The sequence below is a fragment of the Nuphar pumila genome, chromosome 8, assembly GCF_984573655.1.
Source record: "Nuphar pumila chromosome 8, dmNupPumi1.hap1.1, whole genome shotgun sequence".
NCBI classification, from domain to species: domain Eukaryota; kingdom Viridiplantae; phylum Streptophyta; class Magnoliopsida; order Nymphaeales; family Nymphaeaceae; genus Nuphar; species Nuphar pumila.
The window spans coordinates 28200772-28218039 of record NC_143256.1 but is presented as its reverse complement, the minus strand read 5'-3'; positions in this window follow the sequence as shown (position 1 = coordinate 28218039).

Genomic DNA, 17268 nt, shown 5'->3' with positions numbered 1-17268 from the left:
CTTAAAGGAAACGTCGTGTGTTTCTTGCATAACACACTACCAAAGTTAATCATTTCACGTCGTTTCACGTCTTGCCCATTTTCAAAAATACCGCCTCCAAAGATTATAATAAATAAATTAATTAAATTACACATTAAATCAAAGACATCATTTTATTTGCTAGTATCATCGTAACGACATTAGTACATGTAAATGAATGACATGTCGCTTAACATCAATAGTGTGTCAGATAACGTTTACCTAAACTCTAGACCTTAAACCTAAAACTAATCTTATTCCTTGCACTTAAAGGAAATGTTGAAAGTGCAGTAGGATCGAGGCACCTTCAACCTGTTTGTTGTTAGTAACAAGTAGGCTGGTTGGTAATTGATCTTTCTCATGTGAGGGAGGTTATATGCCCCTGATGGCAGTACATAGAGATTTACATAATGAGGTCATAAGCATAAGGCAATAAAAACCATGGGTAATGTTGCATCTATGTTCATCAGAAGGGTATCCTCATATTTGTTTCCTATTTCATAGCATAACTTCACACCTCTGATTTGCCTCCACCGTTTGAAGTCAAGAAAGGGCCTTCGCAGGATCTGGCAAATGCTATAGATATATCCTCAAGGAAAGCAGCCCCTGTGGCTGTAACAAAAACTGAGGAAGAAGTGATAGAAGCTTTGTAGAATTCATCAAGAATGTTCACTACAAGATCTATTAGGAGAAATAGTGACGAAGAGATTGAAATGCCTTCTTCCTCACTAGATGAGAGGAGTGGTACGTTCCTTTTGAGTTATCCTGCTAAAGCATCTAGAGAGAAACATCCCGAGGTTACTGAAGCATTCACTAATGATATGCTGAGAAACACTTCTGAAGTTAAAATTTCTGCAGAAGCTATTTTTGTTGCACAGCCTATTACTATCTCTTTCAGCAAAAAAAGCTTGATCTAGAGTCCCATGCTCGGATAGATCAGAAATACTCTGTCCAAAGGAGCAACCGTCAATAATAGCCTCTGTAGCATCCATCACCTCAGTAGTCACCTTGCAGCATTCATTTCCAGCACAACACATTACTATTTTTAGCATTACCTGCTAAAGAAGATTTTCTGTATCAGTGCATCCACCATTTACCTATTATGCTTCTGACAGTCACAGCCACACCTTCACAATATCACCACTCACGTTTTCAATGCCACAACACCTTATTACCCAGCAGCTCCTTTGCATCATCTCATCACCAGCCATCCACTTTTCTGCACATTCATGTCATTAGTCCACACAGTCACCTGCAAATCACCCTATTACACATCCTTCCCTGCCCTCATATTCGTGTTTTGTTACCACCCTGTATCACCTTACTAACAGCGCCTCCCCACTATGTATCATCATGCTGCTACTGTTTGCAGCAGCATACCCTGTTATAAACCACCTGCTGTTTTCCACAAGATCATCTTGTAACATTTGTCAATGGTTATTTGCTGCATGTTTTCACTACCACGTCTGTTACTCTCATGTCTACACAGTGGTTACCTCACTCTTATTCCTAGCACTTACCTCATAGGTGTAACCACTTTCAGCACACTATGTTACTTCACACTGGCCATCATGTTGTCTCCACTACCACTGTTCACTGCATATTTGTCCATCTATCACTTATAGCAACACCTACTGCTATCCACCTCACATATTTCACTTGCTATCTTCTCCTACCTGTATACCTTTCACTGTTGTGCTTTTTACAGAACCGCCTCCATTCATTTCCCATTCAGCCACAGCAGTGCTGAGCATGGCTGTGACTTCCCTACACCTATAGCAGCCAATGTCCCATTCTGTTTTATAACAGCACAACATGCAGTTCATAGCGAATTCTCGCTAGTTCTTACCTGCAATATAACTCCAGGTCCCTCTAGCATACCCTCCCTAACATCTGCTGCATAACACATGTCAACACTGCTATGTCTTTAGGGCTACTTAACACTGTAAATACAGTTGTGTTTTAGCACAGGTGCACCTTTGTCACCTTTCCCTACACTTATACAATTATCTTCTCCATTTACTACTCTCAACAGCCCTCTGTTGTTGCCATCAACAATACTTCTTCGCACCCCTTACCACCTAGCTACCTCCCACTTCATCCCTTCACTCAACACCCTGTTGACATTCACTTCCTGCACAACCCCTTTACTTGGTCCAGCCATGTGTAATCACCATTTACCTCCTGCAACTTGCTGTCCACCACTCGCACTTGACACTCCCATTGTGCACATACTACCACCTGTGTTAGTATCACCTATGTCACATATATGATATATACCTATACATATATATACATATAGATATACACACACACACACACACACACATATATATATATATATATATATATATATATATTGGTATGCAAATATACATTATCTCTCATCATCTTACATGAACATTGTGGCACATGAATATCCCACCACAAGCATCTCTGAAATCCATGTGATGTATGCCATTTCTCTTTCATTTTTTTTTATATACTAACCAAATATGTTGCAGGGAACATGTGGAAAATATCATTACTTGGAGTTGTAAATTCAATTTTATGTGCTGTAATAGTTAGATCTTAATAAAAATTTGCATTTCCTGCTTTAGATAGAATAAATGAGCATTGTAAATATCATAAATTGCTCATCTTTCATGCTTTTGCCTCTTTGTTTTCCAAAATCTCACAATGGTGAAACACGAATGGCACGTGCACCATTTCGTAAGAGGTAAATTAATCCTAAGTTGATGATTTACATCAACGGCCATAGTCGGGATGTAAACAAGACTTAGGATTTTTATCTTTTATAAAATAACACTGGATCCACACTAGATCCTTTTTAAAAAATCATCATATTTTCAAATATTTCCTTCTTTTATTAGAGTTTAACTTAAAATTGGCTCAAAATATATACCAATGGCCATAGCCAGGGTATATTGAGAGTTAATTTCATTTTAAATTCTATAAAAGCACCAAATGTATTTCATTCTTCACATGAATTTAAATATAGATTATTATATAATACATTCAATGACCATAGTCAAGGATGTATTATATCTTCAATCTTATTTTAATTCATTTAAAGAATGGAATAGCTTTTCAAAATCCAAATTTCAATTCATTCATCATTTAGGATAGAATTGCATCATATTTTTAAAATCCTTTTTCATAAATCCAAGTAATTCTTTCCTTCATTTCTCAGATCAAATCCTATTCATAAATTCAAATTCAACTCTATTTCTCAAAAGGATTCAAGAATTCAACTTCAAGGTCCCATTCAACTTTGAAACTTCAGAATCATCTTGAATTTCAAATTCCAAATTCTATCTCAAATTCAAAGTCCAATTTAACTTTGAAATTCATTTGTATATTCAAGATTCAATTTCTAAAATTCGTTTTTCAAGTTCAATTTAAACTTGGAAGTTCTTGATTCATTTTCTGAATTTAACTCCAAATCCATTTTAGGATCCAGGATTCAACACTCATATTGGATCTCAGACCTCAGATCCAATTTCCTTATAGGATCCAGAATCCAACTCACCTTGGATCTCAGACTTCAGATCCAAATCCATCTTAGGATCCAGAGTCCAACTCTACATTGGATCTCAGACTTCAGATCCAAATCCATCTTAGGATCCAGAGTCCAACTCTACATTGGATCTCAGACTTCAGATCCAAATCCATCTTAGGATCCAGAGTCCAACTCTACATTGGATCTCAGGCTTCAGATCCAAATCCATCTTAGGATCCAGAGTCCAACTCTACATATCGGATCTCAGACTTCAGATCCAAATTCCCTTTAAAGATCCAGAATTCAATTCCATCCTGGATCTCAAATTTTACATCCAAATTCTATTTTAAATCCCAGATCCAGTTTCATCTCAGATATTAGATCAAGATTCCATTTCAAATCTAAATTCATCTCCTATTCTCAAAAGCCAATATTCTTTCTCAAGTCTAAATTTAAAATTCAAATTCCTATATTGAATTCAAAATCGACCCTTAAAAATCGATTCTAAAAGTCCATTATGACTTTGAAAGTCTCAATTCTAAATTTCTCTTTCCACAGATTTATCCCTCCTAAATCCAAGTCCAAAATTCAAAGTCCATTTCAGATTTTGAAATTTCCTTTCTTTTTCCTTTTATCTCACCTTCAAATAATTCTCTTTCCCAAAATCAAGATTTATTCTTCTGACTCTGATTTGCTTCAAAGACTTAGAACTTCTCTGATCTATCTCAAGTTCTAAGTTAGATTAAATCATTTCTTCACTCCCTTACCAAGTTCATCTCAGAATACTTGGAAATTTTCAAAACATCTTTTAGAAAGAGCATACATCCTTGCATTGCACAAGCATGACTCTCTGTGCATTTAGAGTTAGAATAAATTCTTAGATTATATTTAGGCAAAGCAAAAGGCATAGATTCGATCATTGGTTCGATTACCCCTGGTAAAGGCGCCAGGAACGGTCGAACCTCGTACCAACGAGCGAATCCCGTCTCTCCATTTTTTTCCCGCAAATTTTCAAAACGGAGGCGAGTTATTTGCTAAATATTTTCAAATCAAGGTCAAGTGAGACCCCGCAAAAGAATTCCTCTTTTCTCTTTTCTTTCTTTCTTTTCTCTTCTCTTCTCTCTTTCTTTCTTTTATTTTACTCCCTTCAAAAAGGAGAAAAATAGAGGTTAGAAAAGGAAAAGAGAAGGAAGAAAGAGAAACCACAAGAGAGGAAAAATTTTGCGATGATCACAGTAAGGAAAATCCTTATACATTGATTTATGTGCAACGACCTAGTTAAGTATTCAGACAAACACTTTTGCAAATCCACATACTTGGAAACTACGTTGAATTACAAGTGTGGTTTAAAATAACTTGTTTCGGGTCCGCAAGCGCGGCACCCAATACTGTGGAATAGATAATGTTATTTTGATAAGACGGAATATCCCAGACTTCGCTATAAACACATGAGTGTGTTGAACCACGTGTAATGATCTTTCGTGTCGCAATTGCATCTTCCCTGCAAGAGCGACGATCCACCTTGGAAAAGCCAATGTTATTCCCATTAGGCGGGATGTTGGTTTAGTTCAATTCCAAACCCTTGAGAATGCAAATGTAATTCCCATACATATGAAAATATTGTTAAGTGCAATCTCGACACTGAAGTATGCAAATTAGTGCATTTTAATCTAAGAATTATTGCATATTATGCAATGCCTTTGGTGTCTATACTTGTGCAAAAGATAGAGACATGTGATACTCTTACACTTTGCACTGGGCACATCCTGACATGGTTACTTAGTAGTGCGTACCATGGGGATGTACATTGCTTGAGGCATTGGTAAGCTCACCAGGTGCACTTACTTCAAGAATGAAAAGACTGAAATTGAACACCATAGGGTATGAATAAAATGACTTGTTGTGGGCTCAGTTGGAGTCCTGGGGCAGTGGCCCTTGTGAGTTAAATGGACTCTTGTGTGATATACCCTGAAACTGAAATAAATAATATGGTGTTGTGACTGCTTTCACGAGCAGTGTGCTCTGTTAGCCGCGTGAGGCTGAGCACGTGAATGGGCAAGCCAAGTCCTCGTTTTGCGTACCCCATGAGGACCACGAGACAAACTCTTCGTTGAGAGGTATGAATGAACATGAGCCTAAGAAAGATAAACCTGTTTCGCCCCATTCACAAAATGGTTCACCTTGGGAGAGGGTGGATGGTACAACCCTGAGTGACTTGTCGTTACTACGACACGTGTTTTGACAAGAGCTATAGCATCCTTTGGCCTCCGGTCACTCAGAGTTAGGGAGGTCGAGGTTGCCTTTTTAGGACCTCACTATTGCAGTAGTATGGATTGCAATCCTTGCCTATGCGAGTGTTTTCTCCTAGCCGTGTGCAGCTCGCATATGGTTGACTCGGTCTGTAGCTTTCCCGGTTACCACACTAGAATTGAATAACAAACGTCGGGTGCAAGTCTCACATAATGCGAGGTTCCTTTGCGTACTTGAAAGAGTAATCAGAAGAACTTAAAGACTAACCAAACAACTGACTTACAATAGTTGTTACTTTACTTGTGCTATAGACTTTACTTCAGTTACTTTACTTGTTTCAGTTGTTACTTAGTTACTCTACTTGCTGTCAACACTTGTTACTGCTTGAGTACTTATTTTACAGTTACTTCAGTTGTTACTTAGTTACTTGCTGCTCAGTACTCGTTACAGTTCAGTTTGCTGCTTTAGCTACTTGTCTCACTGTTACTTTTCAGTTGACTAGTACTTGTCACTTTCGCACTTACCTGACACAGGCACTTGTTAGTGTTGATCCTGTTTTACTTGTCAAAATTGTTATATATATATATATATATATATCTGTTTTTGGTTGTTTTTTCACCACCTTGCAAGAGGCCTGACCCCGTTTTATGGGGATGTAGGTGATGAACCGGTATAGTGCGGATGCGATGATATGCGGTGGAGGCTCGGAGGACCCACACTTACCTTGCAGATCCTGTACCTGGTGGTTTTTGGGTTTTGGGATTTTGTTCGGGATGTAATCCCTATTTTGAGACTTGTACTCTGATTTTGTAAACTTTTAACTATTGGGGTGTTTACCCTTTTTACTTAGTAGCTACACTTTTGTTCACACTGTTTACTTATTGCACTCACCTGTGGTGGCCGCCCAGACTTACGGCTTTGTTGTTTCTCTCACACTTTGCTTTCCGCTAATTTCTACTTAAACCCTTCAAAAAAAATTCATAGAAAATTCTAAGTTTTTCCAAAGTCGGGGTGTGATCATCGCAATTTTTTTTTCTCTTGGTGTTTCTCTCTCTTCCTTCTCTTTTTCCTTTCTGACCTCTATTTCTCCTTTTTGAGGGGAGAAATGAAAAGACACAAAAGAAGAGAGAAGAGAAAAGAAAACAAGAGAGAAGAGAAACTCTTTTGCAGGGTCTCACTTGACCTTGATTTGAAAATATTTAGAAATTTAACTCGCCTCCGTTTTGAAATATTTTGCGGGACAAATGGAGAGACGGGATCCGCTCGTTGGTACGAGGTTCGACCGTTCTTGGCGCCGTTACCAGGGGTAATCGAACCAAGGATCGAATTTATGCCTTTTTGCTTTGCCTAAATATTATCTAAGAATTTATTCTAAGTCTAAAAATACACAAAGAGTCATGCTTGTGCAATGCAAGAATGTATGCGCTTTTCAAAAAAAATGATTTGAAAATCTCCAAGTATTTCTGAGATGAATTTGATAATAGAGTGAAGAAATGGCTTCTGAATGATTAAATCTAACTTAGAACTTGAGATAGAAAAGAGATTTGAAGTTCTAAGTTTTTGAAATAATCAGAGTTTGGGAAAATAAATCTTTGAATTTGAAAAGAATGATTTTAAAGCTGAGATAAAAGAAAAATAAACGAAGTTTCAAAGTCAGAAATGGACTTTGAATCTGAATTTTGAACTTGGATTTAGGAGAGAAAATAAAATTTGAAGTGGGGTTGGATTTCAGATTGGAAGTTTGAAATCAGGATGGAATTTGGACTTGAGAAATCCGAATGGGAATTTAAAACGAAAATAGATTTGAGATTTGGATTTGAAATCTGGAGTTGGATCGGAAGTCTGAGATCCAAAAATGAAGTTGAATTCTGGAACCCTAAATGGAATTGGATCCGAAGTCTGAGATTCAATATGGAATTGGATCTTGAATATGGATTCAAAGTGGAATTGGATTCTGGATCCTAAAATGGAATTGGATCTTAAATCTGAGATCCAAAGTGGAATTGGATTTTAGATCCTAAAAATGGAATTGGATCTGAAGTCTGAGATCGAAAGTGGAACTGGATTCTGGATCCTAAAGATGAAATTGGATCTGAAGTCTGAGATCCAAAATGGAACTGGATTCTGGATCCTAAATGGCTTTGGATCTGAAGTCTAAGATCCAAGATAAAGTTGGATTCTAGAGTCTTAAATGGAATTGGATCCGAAGTCTGAGATCCAAAAATGTGGAGATTACGTTTGGAAATCTGGATCCAAGTTGGGATTGGGATCTAACTTTGGATTTGGATTTTGAAAGTCCAAATGGGACTTTTGAAGATGGATCTGGGTTTTGAAAACCCAGATTGAATTTAAAACTTAGAAAAAGACTTGAATTTTGAGATTCAGAATCAATCTCAAAACTTGGATTTTGAATTTGAAGATAAGAAAATAATCTTGATTTTTGAATTTGAAATTAGAAGAATAAGAAACTTCAAAGTTTAAATTGAACTTTGAAATTAAATTTGAGATATTGAATCGATTTTGAATTTGAATTTGAATCTTGAAAAATGAACTTGGAATTTCAAAGTTGATTTGAATTTTTGGATTTGATTTAGAATTTAGAAATTGAATATACAAATGAATTTCAAAGTCAAATTGGACTTCGAATTTGAAGTTTGAATTTGAAGATGAATTGAGAATTTTAAATTGAACTTTGAATTCGATTGGAGTTTTGAATATAAAATGAATTTTGAAATTTCAAAGTCAAATTAGACTTTGAAATCGGACTTCAAAAATGAGATAGAATTGATGATTTGAAATAGAAATTGAAGAAAAGATATTCAAGACCACTTGGATTTTGAATTTTTTTTTTGAAAATATGATGCAGTTTTATCCTAAATGATGAATGAATTTAAAGAATTTTGAAATTAGATTTGAAAATCTTATTTCATTCTTTAAGTGATAAGATTGAGGATATAATACACTCCTGACTATGGTCATTGAATGTATTATATAATAATCTATATTTAAATTTTGGTGAAGAATGAAACATATTTTGGTGCTTTTATAGAGTTTAAAATGAAATTAACTCTCAATATATCTTGAATATGGCCATTGATATATATTTTGAGTTAATTTTAAGTTAAACTCTGATAAAAGAAGAAAATATTCAAAAATATGATGATTTTTGAAGAGGATCTAGTGTGGATCTAATGTTATTTTATAAAAGATAAAAATCCTAAGTTTTGTTCACATCCTTACTATGACCATTGATGCAAATCATCAACTTAGGATTTAATCACCTCCTATTAGAATGGTGCATGTGTCATTCGTGTTCCCATTTGTGAAATTTTGAAAATAAAAGAGGAAAATGTCTTGAATCAAGCAATTCTAGAAGATATGCTCATGCATTCTATTCTAAGACTGGAAATATAAAGTTTTTATTTATAATCTAGCTATTACAATCTTGATCTTGAAATGATAAAGTTCTAATCTAAGCAGGAAATCAACACTTTCCACATATTCTCTGCAAAACAGAGTTAAATGCACAGCAAGATGCAGAAAAACATATAAAAAAAAATGAAGAATTTTACATGGGAACTAGCATGTATGTGAGAGGACTTATATCAAGATATATGGAGGAATGATGGGAGTAACATATATATATATATATATATATATATATATATATATATATATATATATATGACATGGATGTAGAGTAGGTGAGTTGTGGCAAGTGAGTGGAACATGTAACGGTTATGCGATGGTTGTGCTGAGATGTGAGGTGAAACGCAGCAGAGCGGTGGAGAAGGTAAGTGCCTATGATGTATAAAGAATATACACAAATGGATGGGTTATGTAGCTGTTGTGCAAAGGGCGGAATTGCAGTGAATGTTGTTGTGCAACAGCAGGTATAGAAGATGGGTAACATGCTGAAAAGGTGAGCTGGACAATGAAAGTGAATGTGGGCATGTAACAGGTGGAAATGGGTGTAAGAAATGGAAGTAGATGCTGACAGCAAGTAGAGGTTTACGGATGGGGAGTGGAAAATGCATAGCCAGTAGGGTACAAATGCTATGAAAGTGGAATTAGAATGATGATGGTGATATGGGTGATGAAAGGTGTTTTGGTGGATGCAACAATATGATTTGCAGTAGTGGAGAAGATAGAGTTGTTGCTAAATGGAAAGTTGTCTTTAAACATGCGCCATAGCCATGATCAATATCAATTTGCTTCTGGCTTTTCAACATCATTGAATATTTCTTTCGCTAATCATACCAAAGATATTTCTTTCATCTTTTGGTTGATCAACAGAGAAAAGTTTTGAATTTTATCCCTTTTTCGCAAAAAGTTTCACCCTTTTGGAAAGAATACTAGTGACAATCTGAGGTGATTTTTTTGTGCAGTAAGAATATTGGAATCAACAAATATTTTTAGCAAATTGGCAAAGTTTTCACGAATTCTGTGTGAAATAATCACTCAATATAGATTTTGAAGAGACCTTGAGTTGAACTTTTAATTTTGGAAATTCCGACCAGTAAAAACTGGGACCTTTCATTTAACGACCAGCGAAGGAGTTGGAACCTTTCATTTAACGACCAGTGAAAACTGGGACATTTCATTTAACGACCAGCGAAGTAGCTGGGACATTTCATTTAACGACCAGTGGAAACTGAGACATTTCATTTAACGACCAGTGAAGTAGCTGAGACTTTTCATTTAATGACCAGTGGAAACTGGGATATTTCATTTAACGACCAGCGAAGGAGCTGGAACCTTTCATTTAACGACCAGCGAAGTAGCTGGGACATTTTATTTAACGACCAGTGAAAATTGGGACCTTTCATTTAATGACCAGCGAAGTAGCTGGGACTTTTTATTTAACGTCCTGATCTAAGATTGAGACTTTCTGAGAGACAAACAGTACGAGGATTGAGTTTTGTGAATGAACTTGACCTTTAGATTTAAAGATTTTGAGAGGTAACCCTGTGCGAGGACTGGGTTTTCCAACTGAGAGTCGGGAAGGAGACCGTCATTCTTAAGATATTTAGAGATCGAAGCAGGAATGATTGCCGGGGTTTCAGGATTATCCCTTATCCTGAAGGGGAAATAGAATAGACATTTGATGAGAATTCAGAAAAATGATTCAGGTTTATCCCTTAACCTGAAGGGGAAATAGAATAGACATTTGATGAGAATTTAGGGAAAATGATTCAGGTTTATCCCTTAACCTAAAGGGGAAAGAATACCTCGAAGGCCGAGGTTCAGGTTTGTCCCTTCACCTGAAAGGGAAAAGAATGTTTTGAATAAATAACTTGAGACTTGAATTTAGATGGGATATGACAAGATTTATGATTTATGATCTATGATTTAGATGGACCAGCATATTTAGCTGTATGCGGTCCAATTTTCAGGATTAACCCCCTATCCTGAACGGGGAAAAGAAGGAATAAAATTTGAGAAGATAGAAGCAAATATAATTTGATGAAAGATTAATAAAAATGGAGAAAATTTGAGGAAATTGATAAAAATTTATTTTGTAAAAGAATTCTCATAGGTAGCATTGTTGCTCCTATGAGTGATCTCAGGATTATCCCTTATCCTGAGTGGGAAAAAGAATACCTCGAATGTCGAGGTTCAGGTTTATCCCTTAACCTGAAAGGGGAGAAGAATAAAATTTATAAAAGTGGAGAAGAATCGAATAAATTTATGAAAATTTTGTTTTTGAAAAGAATTCTCACAGGTAGCCTTGTTGCTTCTATGAGGGGTCTCAGGATTATCCCTTATCCTGAATGGGAAAAGAATAGAATTTAAGGAAAATTAGTGAAGTGAAATTGATATAAATTTAGAAAATAAAGATTGAGGAAACTTGTGTTGTAAAAGAATTCTCGTAGGTAGCATTATTGCTCCTACGAGGGTTTTCAGGATTATCCCTTATCCTGAATGGGAACACCTCGGACAACGAGGGTCAGGTTTATCCCTTAACCTGAGGGGGGAAAAAGAATAAAGGAATACCTCATTGAAAAGAGGCATTAGGTTTATCCCTTAACCTGAAGGGTTAGGAGAAATAATAGAATTTTTGAGGAAAATTAATAAAGAGAAATTGATAGACATTTACAAAATCGAGAAAAATTGAAAAATTTTCTTTACAAAAGAATTCTCACAGGTAGCTTTATTGCTCCTATGAGGGGTTTCAGGATTATCTCTTATCCTAAATGGGAACACCTCGAACAACGAGGGTCAGGTTTATCCCTTAACCTGAAAGGGTAGAAGAGTTGATAAAATTTAATAAAAATTGAGAAAAAATTGATAAAACTTGATAAAAATATGAATAAAATGAATGAAACAAATAAAGATAACAAGATTAACTGAAAATTCATAAGTTTTGAGAAAAAAAACAAGTTTTGTCTGATCCTGCCTGCATATGGGATCTTTAATGTAAAAGGAAAATGTTCATTTTTAAAAGACAAGTGAAAAAACATTTTTGAGAAGAAAAATCAACCGCAAGAAGAATGATCAGTGCGAGATCTGATCTTTGAAAGAGAATCAAACATGAGAGATCATCATGAGGGTCAATTTTTGAAGACAATGGTTTGAAACCTAATTTTTGAAAAAGAAGATCAACAATAGATCTGATTTCTGAAAATAACAGTTTGAAATTGATAATAAGATCAATACAATGGCTGATGTTTTGAATACAATGTTTAAAAACCAATCTTGGAAGATAAGACCAACACAAGGGTTGATCTTTGAATATAATGATTTGAAACCAATTTTAGAAGATAAGAACAACACAAGGGTTGATCTTTAAATATAATGTTCTGAATCCAAATTTTTAGAAAATAAGATCAATATGAGGGTTGATAATGGTTCGAACCCCATTTTTGGAATATACGATCAACACGAGGGTTGATAATGGTGTGAAACCCATTTTTTGGAAAATTTGAACAACACGAGGGTTGATAATGGTTCGAAACCCATTTTTGGAAGATACGATCAACACGAGGGTTGATAATGGTGCGAAACCCATTTTTTGAAAAATTTGATCAACACGAGGGTTGATTTTGGAAGAAGATTTGGACTAAAAAGTATTTGAATTTTTCGGTTATTATGATGAAGATTTTGCATAAATTTTCAAAATTTCATGATTTTTGAAAGACTCTCATAGGTAATATCATTTCTCTCATGAATGATGTCAAGATTGTCCCGCATTCTGAAAAAAAGAACAGGAATTTAATGCCCTAGTATGGCAAAAGAAGGAAGTATTGATATCAAAGATATAAAGAAAAATTGACATTTCATTGATAAGCAAAAGTTGATAACAAAACCAAATATTTACAAGAACTTTAAAAGGAACGATTCATAGAAGACTGGGCTGACTTGCCCCTACAAGACGACTAACAAAAAGAGACGAAAGCAAAAAACTTTGGCTTTATCAATTCTTCGAGTGGTCCGGGAATGGCTCTGTCAGGACTGCTGGGCGCTCTTCTTCCTCGTCCTCCACCAGCTCACTTTTGTCAATGCAATCTTGTATCATGTGCTTGAGGACGAAGCAGTGCTCTGTATCATGCCCCGTTGCCCTATGGTACTTGCAGAATTGGTCTTTAAATTTTCCCAAGATTACGGGAGGTGATTGAGTTTTTATGAATGCTTTTTTTAAAAGATAATTTTTCAATAAAATCTTTGGAAAATCGTCACCCAAAGTAAATAGCCGACTTTCCACAAAAGTGGCAAGCACGGGTCGAATCCACAGGGAACGAGAATTACTCATATATTTCTAAAAATTCAATTTATTAATTCACAAATCTAAGTTAACAATTACAATGCTAATAACAATTACAAATTAACACTAAAGCTAACTAGAAAAGCACTTCAAATCTTCTGTTGCATGCCAAGGGTATTTCTGACTTTTCGCCACTTATCGATTTTTCGCACTTGGACAAGAATCTCCTGGAATTTTTAATATGCTTTTCAACCTAATAACACAGGAAAATGCAAAGTTAGTAAATAATTCAATGAAAATAAACTAAAATTTTAAACTAAACCTAATTCTGAAAAACTTAACACAAGCAAAACCTAATTAACACTAAAATAACAAATAAAATATCAAAATAATTATAAAATTAAGAAATCGAGGTCTAACTATGATGAATGATGCAGATGCAGCAACTAAAATGTAGAAAATAATGAAAATTGATCGAAAATGACTAAATTAGCAAAATGACAATCTTACCCCTAAATAGTGCAAAAATGACTTCTGACATCTTTTCATAAACTGACTGTTTGACAGAGCAAATGAAATCCAAATTTCCCAAAATTTCTTTTATTCTGTAACTAACAAATTCAAGAATCTGACAGTTTTTACAGAATTAAAAAATGATATCGGAACTCCAGATATAAGTGTTTCAAAACCAGGGAAAATCTGGATATCGCAGGTCCCGAAATTTAAAAACCCGAAAAAGCTGTTTTCACAAAACGCTTAAAAACCAGACCAAATCAACTCAGAATGAGCTGAAATTTGGTATGCAGACAGTGAACACGCCAATAAAGAGAATAGAAAAAAAGTTTTTAGAAAACTCAAAAATTTTGCACATAAAAAAACGAGTGTGCAACAGAGCAAAAATCGGGTTTCAAGTTCAATACACTATTCACTTTGGAAGTCTATCTTTAGCACTAAGAATGCAATCTAACACCAATACAGACCTAAATGCTGCTGAATGATAATCACTATGCAATCAATGAATGCAATTATGCGAAATACACGAAAAAGCAACTAACACACTCACTTCACGATTGAAGCTATTCTATCAAATGCAAATTAATCTAACTAAAATAACAATCCTAACTACAATATCTAAGTGTTTACACTAAGTATTTTTAACCCAATACTCTAACTGAAATACTACAATAAAACATGAACTAACTAGTAAAATCTAAATAAACATGAACTTATCTAATGTTAAAACAAATAAAGTTAAATAGGCAACTAATAACCAATGGGGTGCGGTTATAGGTTTGACTTAGACTAGGTTCACGCCCCACCTAGATGGGTCAACTAGGTTGACTCACTTACAATGACTAAATTAGAAATCGAAAAATTAAAATCTAATTAATTAAAATGACAAGGACAATTAACACTAATGACTCTATACACCTTACACGCCTAATGTATTAAACCCTAATTAAGACCTACCAAATTAATAACCTAATTACTAACCTAAGGTTAATACACAATTAACTAAAATAATTAATCCTAAATCTATACTATGCTACTATGGAAAGATAGACAATGATTAGTAAATGCTCAAAGATATGTTTGGAAAACTTAGATTATCCAAAAATCGTCCAACCAACAGAGGATCTTTTCCTTAATTGATTTGTAAATCAAATAGGAAAGTAAGAAAACCGTCCAACCCAACAAGAATCTACACGTTTTGGACTTTCTAAAAATTATCTATCAATTAAATCATTTCCAAAAGTCGTGTAAACACTTTTAGCACACGAATTTTGAAATTACAATTTATTTCCAATCTTGAGAAGCTTGATTCTTGCTAGCTTGGTTGAAAAACAAAACTTCCAAAATCTCTCTTGGCTGAATTAAATGTTCAAAACATTCCCAAAATGAGGTTCACGAATTTGGATGATATCAATCTTACCAAAAACCGTTTTCCACCCCAATTGCCTCTTTGCTCTCCTTCCAAAGATGATAACACCTAACTAATTCAATTATGCTATTCTAATCCAATTAACTAATATCTACCTACAACAATGAAAAGATTAATACTACGAAACAAACATTTTCAAACATACTAATTGACATAATCCTAAAATCAAACTTACCTTACACACCAAAACGTTTCTTAAGCTAACACCAATGAACCTGGACACTTTAATGAACTTTCTGCATTCGACTGAATCCTACCAAAAGCAGCCTAGAGCTCTAGTGGAGCTCCAATGGCCGACAGCCCCACTTGGGGAAGATGACTCTCTACACCTAAGACTCGATTTTACATAAACCAACAAAATCACAATTTTTATTCTTGTTTTTCAATATGACAAACTGACCCTAACAACAACTACTTAATTATTCGACCAATTGACTATTGAAATTACTGAGCATGACCTACAGGGATTTCAGCAAAGACAAAACAGAAAAACAAACTAAATCAACAACAATACATCAAATGAGACATGACCTAATTAAACAATCACTCGAACTTGACAATCCTAATCTATGACCAATGACCCAATACGAACACTACTAGTTCGCTGGACTTTGTTGAACAAAATAAATACTTGCACACACCCTATTGCTGGAAGTATTACAGAAATACGAAAATGAAGAAATAATAAAATCAGCTAGACTAGATCTAGACGATTGAGCTCTGACTACACGACCTTTCAAACAGGAACCCCACAACACACTTAAACTCTCCCAAATTAAAATGTCTAATCAAATCCTACTGGGAATGACTGGAACAAACTCTGTTTAACACGCTTTACCTGTAGAAAAATGCAGCACACAAACACGATGCAATACCAAGATCGACTAGGATGAATGTAGTCGATTCTTGGGTTTTGATTCGAACAAGACCCCAAAACAAATCCAATGACAACCTGGATCAAAACTAACTTTTAAAACTTATTTTGCTGTTGAAACCTTACAGAAAACCAAAGATAACCAAAGACTTAAATCGGCTAGAACAAGATCTAGCCGATTTTCACGTTTTGGGGTTAAAACACTGAAAATAAAGACTCTAACACCTCTAAACGCAAAACAAAATAGATTCAATGTGTTGATCTCTGCACGAATGCTACACTAAGGTTGAAAACACCAAAACACACAACACACACATAAAAAAAACTGAACAATACACATGCACATACGTTGGGTCTTAACTAGAAGAAAGGGAAGAAGAAGACCTACCTCCAGGGCAATCCGACGATTGTGGGGAAGGAGAGAGCGGAAGATGCCTTTAGATTCACATCCCGTATTGTTGAATGATGCTGGAATGTCACCATGAGAGTGGGTTTTGCAGCTGCACCACGTTGGAAATCCACCGAGGATGGAAAAGGGGCCGATTCGCGATCGGAGGGCTTAGAAAACCGGATGGAGGTAGAGCCGGTTCTTCTTGTTGGAGTGTCTCACACTTCCACGCAATAAAAGTGCTTTCCACCTCTTCTACACCTGCAAAAACACAGCAAATCAATGGTAATTCCAGAAAGGAAGATAAAGAAATGAAAAGAGAGATAAAGAAATGCTTGTTTTTCAAGCAAAACTTGATCTTCAATGGCAAATGGCATGAGATGGGAGGTTGGAAGAGGGGATGGAACAAGATTCACAAGGGAGGGCGCAAACTCCAAAGCCAAAAATGTCTAGGGTTTGCTGAAATGTTCTATTTATACTTTTGGTATTTTTCAGAAACAGGTTTAGATAAAAATATAATACCCTGTGCCACTTTCTGAGGGGGTTTTCTGAAAATATTTTCTAAATGGGTATGGATATGCGTGTGGGT